Here is a 12,125-nt window from a genome sequence, read left to right on the forward strand (position 1 = left end):
GAGACTGAGATATAGGGGAAGAGAGGGAATATGTTTCCTATATATTGGGAAGAGTAGTTATATATATTTCTGATTATACATTTGAGCAAAAATTACCTTGAAAATGCAAGATTTGAAAAGCAAGACTATTAGTGGCTAAATGGCATCGGAGTGCAAGGAATGACTCCCTAAAACTAGTGGTACAATATTTGGGGGGCTGGAGCTAATGTCAGGGAATCCAGATCCCCCAAATGTGCTTCAGAGTACAGGAGAACCCTAGGGGAGAAGTGAAATGAAACATTCAATTTTCAGGCAGTGGAAGCCAGATAGTCTGTGTTATATTTCTTTCTTTCTTTTCCTCCTAGAACATAGTAAGCAATTAATTAATACTTTTTCATTCATCTGTTCATAAGCCTGCTCTCCTCAAGATTTCCCATAGCTAGGGCCAATTTGGCCTTTGTGATATTATCTTTTAATAGGGCAGGTCATTTGTGTAATTCAATGCAAAGAGCACCTGCTCTGGAGTTAGAGGAACTGTGTTCAAATTCTGCCTCTGACTCTTATTACTTAGATAACCTTGGACAAGTCATCTTAAAACCCTTTGGCTGGATCTTATTATTCTCATCTATAAAATGAGGGGATTGGACTAGATGACCTCTGAGCTTCCTTCTCGCTTTTGGTCTGTGATCCTACACTGAATAGTCCTGAGATGAGGTGGGAGGATTTCTTTGAGAGCTCAAAGAGTCTCTTGACCAGTCTTTCCCACCTCTGTCTCCTGCCACTGTCAGAACCAAGGTTGTTACCTGGCAAATTTCCTGACTCCAGCAGCAATAAGACACCAGCTAAGCATTTGCCATGTCTACGTGTAGGAGAATAAATCGCAGACAAGTACATTGGAGTCAATAAACAACTGATCTACCAGGAAATAGCTTCCTATGGCAAGCAGTGAGTAAAGGTCAAGGAAGAGCCGCTATATGCTACAATACTATTTTGCCACTGTTAAAGTCAGAAAATTTATGAGTTAAATCCTTGGTTCTAAGAGGGGGAGAGGGGACAACATGCCAACAAAAGACACATTAAGCTCCTAAAGGAATTGTTCTCTCTCATCTGGGAGCATAGAATCATAAGACCATAAACCAAAAGCTGAGAGGACACTCAAATGTCCACTCCATTGTAGACCCTCCAGTCTCCTCCCAAGCCATCCACAGTGAGCTTTCTGCTCATTCCTTCCATGATGGAGGCAAGGGAAGTGATAATATTCTTGGAACTGTACTTTCCTCACAAATACCAGAACTATTAAATTGCATTTAGCATAGCTGATTCAGAGAAACTGCTCCCACATAGGCCTTCTATATCTTCTTTGTATGTGGTTTTCATGTTTCATGTCCACCTCTATTGACTAAGAATTCTTTGGGAATAGGGGCTGTCTCTTGTCTTTCTTTGTATTGTTGTGGCTTGTCACTGGGCTTAGCACACAGTAAGTGCTTAATAAATGTTTGTTGACTGACTAACTTTCAAAGTATGGGATCAAACTTCACAAGCCCCAATTCCAGTAGACAGGTACCATTTCAGAGTGGCCTTGTTGTCGTTGTTGTTCTTGGAAGATAACGGAAAGATAGGTGTCTTGTCCTTCATCTCTGCCTGGAGGATACTGTTGCTAACATTCTATTTCAAAGAAATGGAACATTATGGCTCTGCCGTCGCCATGCAAGACGATGAGCTTGCTGACATTGATACCTGACCAGACAAACTAGGTGGCAGAGATAGAAGTCCTGCCAGAAGCTGACACATTCACCCAATGATACCTCAAAGCAAGGGGTGGGGGGAGCTTACAACCTTGTATGGTTACAGAGAGGCAGTGATGAATAGAAAGCCCACTTCCAGACCTGAGCTGCCATTTGGCTTGTGCAATGCTTTCATCGCAGAATTTCAGAGGCTAATGAATTCAGCATTCCAAGCCCTTCTGGAACAGAGGATGGTTATTTATCCTGATGATAGTCTCATCTGCTCCTAGGGCTCAACCCAGCACACTGATTTGGTCCAAAACATCCTCATGGGCTTATGCCGGAATCAAATATTGGCCAAATTGCAGAAATGTATATTTGAGGAGGAGGAGATGGTGCTTCTGTATCACCTAATAAACCAGCAGGGAGTCCAGATGGAGGCTCAGAAGATGTAGGCTATGCTGCCAAAGGGGCTACCTGACACTCCCCAAATCCATAGTCATAATTTGTCCTTGGGAGATGCTATTTTCAAGGTTCTTCACTGTTGCCTACTTCTCTACTGAAATGCCCCAAGGCATTCCAAAGGACATTAGAAGCTGGAGGCTAATTGAATTATCTGAAGAACTGATTCAACTTAGTCTGTTCTGACAGCCAGGTGACACAGGAGACGGAGTGCTGGAAGTGAAATCTGAAGTATTAGTTTGAAATATGCCTCACAGATTTCACTAATTGGGTGAAGTTAAGCAAGTCAGTTTCCCACTGCCTCAGTTTCCTCATATGTAAAATGAAGGAGTTAAATGATCTCTAAGATATCTTCCAAATCTAAATCTATATTTTTATGGTCCTATGATCCCTATATTGCTCAGATCAGTTCCATATATTTTTATCTGAATGCCTTTATAGATATGCCAAATTCAACCTTTGTTGCAATAGAAAGAATACCAGCTCTGAAATTAAAAGACCTGGGTTAAAATTTTACCTTATGATTTTTACCTCTGTGAGCTTTGACAGGTCTGTTAAACTCCCTCAGGCTCAGTTTATCTATCTTTAAAATGAAAGGGTAAGACTAGATGGATTTTAGAATTCAGACCAAGTCCATTGGTCTGGGTTCCAAATGGAATTTTGTACATTTTCCCCAAAGCCCATTTTTTCTCCAAATTTCCTAAATTTTATCGATGACACTATCATCCTTATGAGGATGCCAATTTCAGAGTCAGCAACAGTTCTTTACTCTCTCACATCCCTATCATATCCAATCAGTTAACATATTTCTTAATCCTAACTTCCTGGACATCTTTCAAATTTATCTCCTTTAGACTCGCGTTCATTGTTCAGTTGTTCAGTTGTGTCCAATTCTTCATGACCCCATGAATCACACTGTATATTGGATTTTCTTGGCACAGATCTTGGTTAAGAGTGGCTTGCAGGGGGCATCTGGGTAGCTCAGTGGATTGAGAACCAGGCCTAGAGACAGGAGGTCCTAGGTTCAAATCCGGCCTTAGCCACTTCCTAGCTGTGTGACCCTGGGCAAGTCACTTGACCCCCATTGCCTAGCCCTTACCACTCTTCTGCCTTGGAGCCAATACACAGTATTGACTCCAAGATGGAAGGTAAGGGTTTAAAAAAAAAAAAGAGTGGTTTGCATTTCTTTCTCCAGTGGATTAAGACAAAAAGAGATTAAGTGACTTGCCCAAGGTCACAAAATTATTAAGTGTCTGAATCTAAATTTGAACTCAGGTCTTTCTGACTCCAGGTCCAGAGTTCTGTCCACTGAGCCATTTAAATTCCTCTCCTAGTCATATGACTTGTACTTATTTTGAGCACTAATAAACTCTCCCCTGAATTATTGCAATAGCCTTTTAATTGGTCTCTCTACCTCAAGTATCTCATTTCTACAATTCATTCCCTATGTAGGTGCTAAATTGCTATTTCTAAAACACATTTCTGATCAAACCACCTTACTGCTAAAATATCTTTCCTCAAAATTTTGCATCATTCTCTTTTGTGCACACTTTGAATCAGGCAAACTGCCCTTCTAGATATTTTCTGTATAGAATATTCCATTTTCTGCCTCCATGATTTTGGGTAATTTTTTCCCATAACTCTGCTTTATAGAATTCCTTATTGTTGTTGTTTGGTTATTCAGTCATGGCTGAATCAATGTCCTATCTACTGAGTCATCTGGTTACCTTTATAGAAAACATAGTTACCTCTAAGTATTTCTTATGTTGGACATGTGGCCTTTCCTAAACCCTAGAGTTACTTACCACTTTTTCCCTTTGAATTTCTTTGTATTTTTAAATAGCCCATACCCCTTAAATTATATGTGCTCACATTCTATCCTTTTTATTGGAATGTAAGATCTCAACAACACTTATTCAATTTTATCTTTTAATTCCAATTTATATATTCAGAGTATCCCAAAAAAATTAATGCAGTTTTGTTTCAATAATAACAGAAATATAAATGCTACAAATATAACATCATCTGAAAAGTTAATTATTTCTATTGTAATATTTATAGGGAAAGATTGGGGGGATTGAAAAAACAGGGGATAAGGGAGGTTTGTAACAGGGAATGGAGGAGTTGAAGGGAGAAAGGGAATATGGCTGCCAGTGAGGCAAAAGGAGAGAGATGCCCCCTGCCGAGAGGCTATTTTTTTTTTACCAAAATGGGGTGTCCAAGAAATGAATCACTTATGATAGCCTGTAGCGATGTCCTCTCTCAGGATTGCTGCTGAAGTTGCCCCAGAGCAGGCTAAACATGGACCCTCCTGAGGGACAAGCCTTTCCCCAGAATTTGGTCACCCAGCAGGGGTCCAATAGGGACCATTTGTAATTTGATGACTGAACTGAGGTTCAGCTCCCTCTATGCCCCAGAAAAGATAGTCCACTTATCTGACACTGATATTCTAATAAGAGAAATTTTAATAACAAGTTCAAATTTGAGAGGTATCAGGGAAAAGGGAAGAGGGAGGTCCCTAAATAAGGTTGGAGTCTTTCTCAGCTTTGGAGCTGAGGCCAGGCCTCACAGCCTGATGCAGGGTTTTTCCTGTTCCTGTCTACACTATATCTGTGCTAGTTTTCCTAATTTTAGAATCTTAGCAGTAGACAGCAAGCAGCAAGAACAGTTCTGACCTTCAGAACTGTTTGGGCCATCTCTTTGGCTGAAGGAAGTAGAGGCACCTCAATCCCAAGACTCGGAAGAAAAGCTCCTCACACTCCCCACGCCAAGAAGGAAGTCCTCTAGTCACAAGACCCACTCCCAGTTGCCCCTTCCCCCAGCAACTGTCAGTCTTGACAATTTCCTCTCTCTATATAATATTCCCACTGTTTCTTGTTCCAACACAGTGGCAGAAAGTTCAGAACTTGTTCTTGTTTCCTTTCTGCACTATTTTTAAAATATTGATATTTCTTATTAAAATTCAATATAGCTATTCTTTTATGCTATATATCATTCTATTTGATTTCCAGACTTTGTTAATACTTTCATCAACTGCTGCTTAGTGACTGAAAGGATTCCATTTGTAATAATCATCTTAAGATCATGCAAGTCATGAATTTTTGACACATACATAACAGTTTTGATGTGACTCTACAAGAAAAAGTCAAATGGATATAGATCAGGTGACTGAGATAGCCAAGCAAGAGGACCTCCTCCTCTACTAATGTACTGATCTGAGAAAATGCCATCTACCAACTCACAATCAATAAAAATTTATTAAGTACGTACTATGTGGTAGGTACTGTATTAAGCACCAGGAATCAAAGAAAAGTAAAAACCAGTCCTTGCTCTCAAGAAGCTCACAGTCTAAATGAGGAAACAACTAGCTTTGTACTGGATAAATGAGGGAGGGGATGACATAGTCAGATCTGCATTTTAGTCACATTGACAGCTGAGTAGAGGATGGATTGGAATTGGGAGAGATATGGGAGAGACATGTGACAGGAAAACAAACCATCAGTAGCTCAGATTTTCCATTCTCCATCTGATATGAAGACTTAAAGGATATGAGCAAGCAGTTTTCAGAAGAAGAAATCAAAGCTATCTAGTTATATGAAAAAATATTTTAAATCACTATTAATTAGAGATATGGCAATTTAAAAAATGATGTATCACCTATTAAATAGGCTAATATGATAGAAAAGGAAAATGATAAATGGTGGAAAGGATGAAGAAAAATAGACAAATCCCACTATTGGTGGACTTGTGAACTGGTCCATTCATTCTAGAGAATAATTTCAAACTATACTCAAAGAGCTATCAAACTATGTCTGCCCTTTCACCCAGCAATACCACTACTAGGTCTATATCACAAAGAGATAAAAGAGGAGAAAGAACCTATATGTACAAAAATATTCTTATCAGCTTTCTTTGTGGTGGCAAACAATTGAAAGTTGAGGGAATACTTGTCAATTGGGGATGCCTGAATAACTTGCGACACATGACTGCGATGGAGTACTATTGTGATATAAGAAATGACAAAGGGGGTAGTTTCAGAAAAGCCTGACAAGACATATACAAACTGATGCAAAGTGAAGTGAGAAATGGAAGATCATAGTGCACAGTAACAACACAGTTGTAATGCTGATCTTCTGTGAAAGACTTGGCTGTTCTGATCAATACAAAGATCCAAGACAATTCCAAAGAACCTGTGATGGAAAAATGATATCTTTTTCCAGAGAGAGAATTGATAGATTCTGAGTGTAGAATGAAGCATAATTTCATTACTTTTATTTTTCTTTTTTTCCCCAACATAGTTAATACAGAAATGTTTTGCATGATTTCACATATATAATTGAGGTCATATTGCTTGCTTTCTCAGAGGGTGGGGGAAAGACATGAAAGGGAAGGAGAGAATTTGGAACATTAAATTGGAAAGAAAATAATATTTTAAAATTTTGAATTTTATTTTCTTTCAGTTATTTCTATGTATACAAAGTACACATAAATAAATAATAGTGACATAATATTTGTGCAGTGACTGATAATCCTACCAATGAGACTTCTGGTTAGTTACATATTTCACAGCTGGAAAGGATCTTAGAGATGATCTAGTTTATAACTCCCTCATTTGAACAATGTAGAAATTTGAGGCCCAGAGGTGAAGGGTCTTGTCTGAAGTCAGAGAGCTATTGAGTATCAGAAATAACTTGAGTATATCACTGTACTCAATGAAATGGAAAAGGAACTTAGCTCCAGCAATTAAGAAGCATCAGACAGATGTAAAAAAGAAAAGTTCATGAGAATGAGGGAGATGAATGTCAGATAAATGGAAGACTGTGAATAATGAGAAAAACAATGAAAAGACAAAGCTCTCATCTATCCCAAAATACAAGCAAAAGAAAAGGTCTGTAAAACAGCAGTCATTACTAGCCTAAATTTTAGGAGATGGACAGATAGAAGTAGGACGGTTCATGTGTTAAGTATGTATTGCAGCTATTAACTTTTGGAGAAAATTGTATGTGATCTGGAGGTCAATGACTTGACCACCTCATGCCCAAAGTTATATAAAATCTGAACACTTATAATAAAAATACACAACAAATTTGACCTCAAAAACAAACAATGTTTCATGAGAGAGTTGAGTTTTAGTTCTAAAACTTGTAAGGTGGTTATCCTTGTAAAAAATATAGAGGTTCTTCATTATATTGGTAGTCTAGAAAGTAAAATTATAGCTTCTTATTAAGACTGGAATGTTCTTTTTTTGTCTGCTCAAGAAAAATGGAAGCCCTCTGCATTTAATTCATGTAGCAATCTGATAAAGTCATCTATATACATAGAATGGGCCCTTTTGTTGCTAAAACCTGTTTCCATTAAGATTTTCTGTATTTTATCTGCAGTGCTGAAATCTTCTGGAATTGCAATATTATGGACTGAACAGTGAATTCAGTAATTTTTTTCCCCAAAATCTGTTGGACTGCCCTTGACTTAAATGCAGGAGAGAGAGGGTTTTTTTGTTTGTTTTTTTTTTCCCTCAAAAAATGCTATCCTCACTAGACCATCCCATTCCTGGAAATTGTTAGGTGGTGGTGGGTTCTTAGGTTCTATCCTACCACCTTTGATTCAACTTTTGGTGGAGGTCTAAAGTTATTTTTCCCAACTTTCATCAGATGATCCACTCCTGCTAGTAACTGGGTATTAATAGAAAGTCTGCAGTATAGCTTGTCTCCTGGTTTTGCAACCAAACAGAGAGGAAATTCTAAAAAAAAGGTCTATGCAGCAAGTGTGAAGGCAAATGGAGAAGAGATCTGATAAGGCAAGTTTACCACACATGCATCAAAGAATGTCAAGTTGGTTTTCACCATATCACCAACCACTACTTGAAGTTTGCTTGCCTGGGGCGTTCCATGGACTCTTTCATGCAATTCAGCTTCTAGCCGTGGGTCAAGTACACAGGTGTACACCTTTTTAGCTTTTTCTAGTCATTTCACAGTCGTGTTTCCAGTTCCAAGACCAACTTCTAGGAGTACATCTGTTGGTCTTAAAGCAGCCTTATCAATGATGCTATTAACCATGAGAGAATTTTTCAAAATATGCTGTCCAAGTCTAGTATTAAACCTGACAGTGGCAGTGCTCTTCTGCTCCAACCACTCCAGGTCACAGACTTTGCCTTTGGCACCTTGCCGGGGAACCAAGTTCTGTTCTGAGAGACCTAGACGAACCATCACCACTCATGAAAGAAAAGAATATTAAAAAAAAAAACAATATTTAAAAAAATGTAAGTTCCTGTTGGGCAGGAGTCATCTTTGGTTTTGTGTTTGTTTTCTTGGAGTTTTTAGCACAGTGCTTACTTACTTTGTGTCTTTCAGTTGTTGTTTAGTTATTTTTCAGTTGTGTTTGACTCCTTGTGATTTCATTTAGGTTTTCTTGGCAAAGATAGTAGAAGAGTTTTCCATTTCCTTTCCCAGCTCATTTTATAGATGACAAAGCTGAAGCAAATAGGGTTAAGTGACTTGCCCAGTCACAGAGCTATTAAGTGTCTGAGGATGGTTTTGATCTCAGAAAGATGACTTCCCTACTCTATCCATTCTGCCATCTAGCATAAGTCCTTAAAAATATTTTAAATTCATTAATTTCTTGCAGAAAAAAATCTATATCATAGGAGAGAATGTGATGCTTATGCATTGTCTCATTTGAGACATGGAGGCACAGTTTTGAGGTAATATGACATTCCATCATGTTTCTCTACTCTAAACATGAGAATTTAGAGCTTCTTAAGACTGTCCAGAAAGACTGTTCTTGTGGTTTCAGATACATGTTTCTTATAATGTTAAAAAAAAGTTCCCCTGTGCCTATACTCTATAGAGTTTTTATCATAAATGAATATTGTACTTTGTAAAAGACCTTTTCTTCTTCTATTGAGATAACCATGTGGTTTGGGATGTTTTGGTTTTTAATATAATTAATTATGGAATTGTTTTTCTAATTTTTATTTTTTCTAATTTTCTAATTTTTCTAATTTCAATCAGTTCCAAATTCTATTGGTTACTGTTTTTTTTTTTTAGAATGCTCAACTTTCACTTGCATCCCAAGATATCACAATCTGTGGACAGAGGCCCTGTCAAGAAAGCTAACAGATGGATATATGATGGATCAAATAGCTAAACTGCTAAACTGCTAAAAGCTAAACTGCTAAAAGCTAAAACGAAAAGTTAAAGCTAAAATGCTAAAGCTAGCATTACTAGTATAATATTAAATAATAGTGGTGATAATGGTCATCCTTGCTTTACTCTTGGTCTTAGTAGTAAGGCTTCTAACTTATCTCCATTGCAGACGATATTTGCTGATTGTTTTAAATATATACTGCTTGTGAATTTGAGGAAAGGCCTCTTTATTCCTATGCTTTCTAATGATTTCAATAGAAATGGGTGTTGTATTTTGTCAAAGACTTTTTCTGTATATATTGAGATAGTCATGTGATTTCTGTTAGTTTGATTATTGATTGATATAGTCAATTAAGATGATGGTTTTCCTAATATTAAACCAGTCTTGCATTCCTGATATTCCACCTGGTCATAGTGAATAATCCTAGGGATATTTTGCTGTAGTCTCCTTGCTAGTATTTTTATTTAAGATTTTTTTCATCAATGTTCATTAAAGGAATTGGTCTAAAATTTTCTTTCTCTGTTTTTGGTCATCTTGTCTTATGTATCAGCACCATATTTGTGTCATAAAAAGAATTTGGTAGGACTCCATTCCTTATTTTGCAAATGGTTTGTATAATATTAGGATTAATTGTTCTTTAAATGTTTGATAGAATTCCCTTGTGAATCCATCTGGCCCTGGGAATTTTTTCTTAGGGAATTAATTGATGGCTTGTTCAATTTATTTTTCTGGGATGGAATTATTTAAGTATTCTATTTTCTCTTTTGTTAACCTAGGCAACTTAAATTTTTGTAAATATTCATCCATTTTACTTAGATTATCAGATTTATTGTCATATAATCGGGTGAAATAGCTCCTAATGATTTCCTTAATTTTGTCTTCATTAGAGGAGAAATTACCCTTTTCATTTTTGATACTGGCAATTTGATTCTCTTCTTTGTTTTTTTAATCAAATTAAACAATACTCTTATTTTATTTGTTTCTTCATAGAACCAACCCCTAGTCTTATTTATTAGTTCAATAATTCTTTTACTTACTTTTATTATTTTCTCTTTTGATTTTTAGGATTTCCAATTTAATCTTTGACTTTAGATGTTTAATTTTCCCCCTGGTTTTTTCTAGTTGTACCCCCAACTCATTGATCTGTTTTTTTTCTACTTTATTGATATAAGCATTCAGGGATATAAAAATTTCACCAAGTATTGCTCTTCAATGAAATCAGTGATTGTTTCTATGATTTGTTCTTTGATCCACCCATTCTGAAGAATATTATTTAGTTTCCAATTGATTTTTAATTTGTCTTTCCATGAACCCTTATTCATTATAATTTTTATTGCATTATTATTTTTAAAAGTTGAGTATATTATTTCTGTTTTTCTGTATTTGGTTGTGAAGTTTTTATGCACTGGTATATGATCAATCTTTGTATATGTACCATGTGCTGTTGAAAAGAAGGTATATTCCTTTATAGCCCCATTCAATTTTCTTCAGCTATCTGTTAACTCTAAAATTTCTAAACTTTCATTCACTTCCCTTACTTCTTTCTTCTTCTTTTTTTCAGTTAGATTTATCTAGGTCTTATAGGGGAAGGTTGAGGTCCCGCACTAGTGAAGTTTTACTATCTATTTCTTCCTTAAGTTCCTTTAGTTTCTTCTTTAAAATCTGGATGCTTTACCATTTGGTGCATATATGCTAAGTACTGATGTTTCTTCATTGTGTATTCTACATTTTATCAAGATGTAATTACCTCCCTTATTTCTTTTAATCAGATCCATTTTTTGCTTTAGCTTTGTCTGAGATCGTGATATCTACTTCTCCTTTCCCCCCCAGGTGGAAGCTCAATAGATTTTGCTCCACTCTCTTACCTTTATTCTGTATGTGTCTACCTGCCTCATATGAAGGAAGACGCAGGAGGCTTCCTTCAGTGACTCAGGTGCACTTTGCCCAAAGGACTCAAGATTGTCTGAAAAGAATACTGAGAATCAGAGGTTGATAGAAACTAGTGAGACAGAAAGGAGAGAAAAATGAGAACCTGAAATTATGTGTTTTCAGCTGAAAAGGTAGCCAGACAGAAATGTGAATTATGTCATATGAGACCCATCTATTACAACGATAAAAGTGTGGAGGAGAGTGGTTTTTTATGAAAAATAAGAAAAGATGGAACCAGACCGAGATATATGTTCTGTGCTGATGCCCATTTTTAGAAATGAGAAGAATCAGTAACTGGGGCCACTTAATAAATTTAACAAGTGTTGGAAGGGACAGGATAACAAAGAGCTGGGATGAAATGTTAACTACACTTGCAATCACAAAGTTGAGTACTTTAGTTATATTTACTAATTATGGGAAATGTGTCTTGCAAGTTAACTGGAGGAAGGGAGAGAGAGAAGAGAATAAGCATTTAATTTCCTGATGCCTCTAGGGACAGATTCAGTAATGTCTTTTCCTCTCTCCAAATGACAAAGATCAAGCCAAATTGGTCTCAACAGACTTTATCTAGAAACCAAGGTGGTAAAGAAGCCACTTTAAGAATTTTATTTAGTGTTTGCCTACTTTTGATGAAACTCTGGGGCAATGAAGGTGTAAAGGGAGCATAGTGTAATAGAAAGAGATCTAGAAAGGCAATCAAGCAAGGTTGTGTGGTTAGTCTTTAATGATCAGCAAGCTAAAACCAAAAAGAAAATGTGCATGATATACTTTAAAGTCGTATCTGCATTACTAACATCTTCTCCATCACTTTCTAATTCTAGACAATCAATAAAGACATGAATCCACTCTTATTTGTGGCATTTTCCAATTTTCAAGGTATAAATG

The 12,125-nt window shown here is 36.6% G+C and overlaps 1 pseudogene; it reads right to left on the reverse strand.

Annotated features, from left to right (window-relative positions):
* Positions 1 to 7,373: 7,373 nt before the first annotated feature.
* Positions 7,374 to 9,091, reverse strand: LOC100617917 (probable dimethyladenosine transferase; annotated as a pseudogene).
* Positions 9,092 to 12,125: the final 3,034 nt, after the last annotated feature.

Source organism: Monodelphis domestica, chromosome 1 (genome assembly GCF_027887165.1).
Source record: "Monodelphis domestica isolate mMonDom1 chromosome 1, mMonDom1.pri, whole genome shotgun sequence".
NCBI lineage: Eukaryota > Metazoa > Chordata > Mammalia > Didelphimorphia > Didelphidae > Monodelphis > Monodelphis domestica.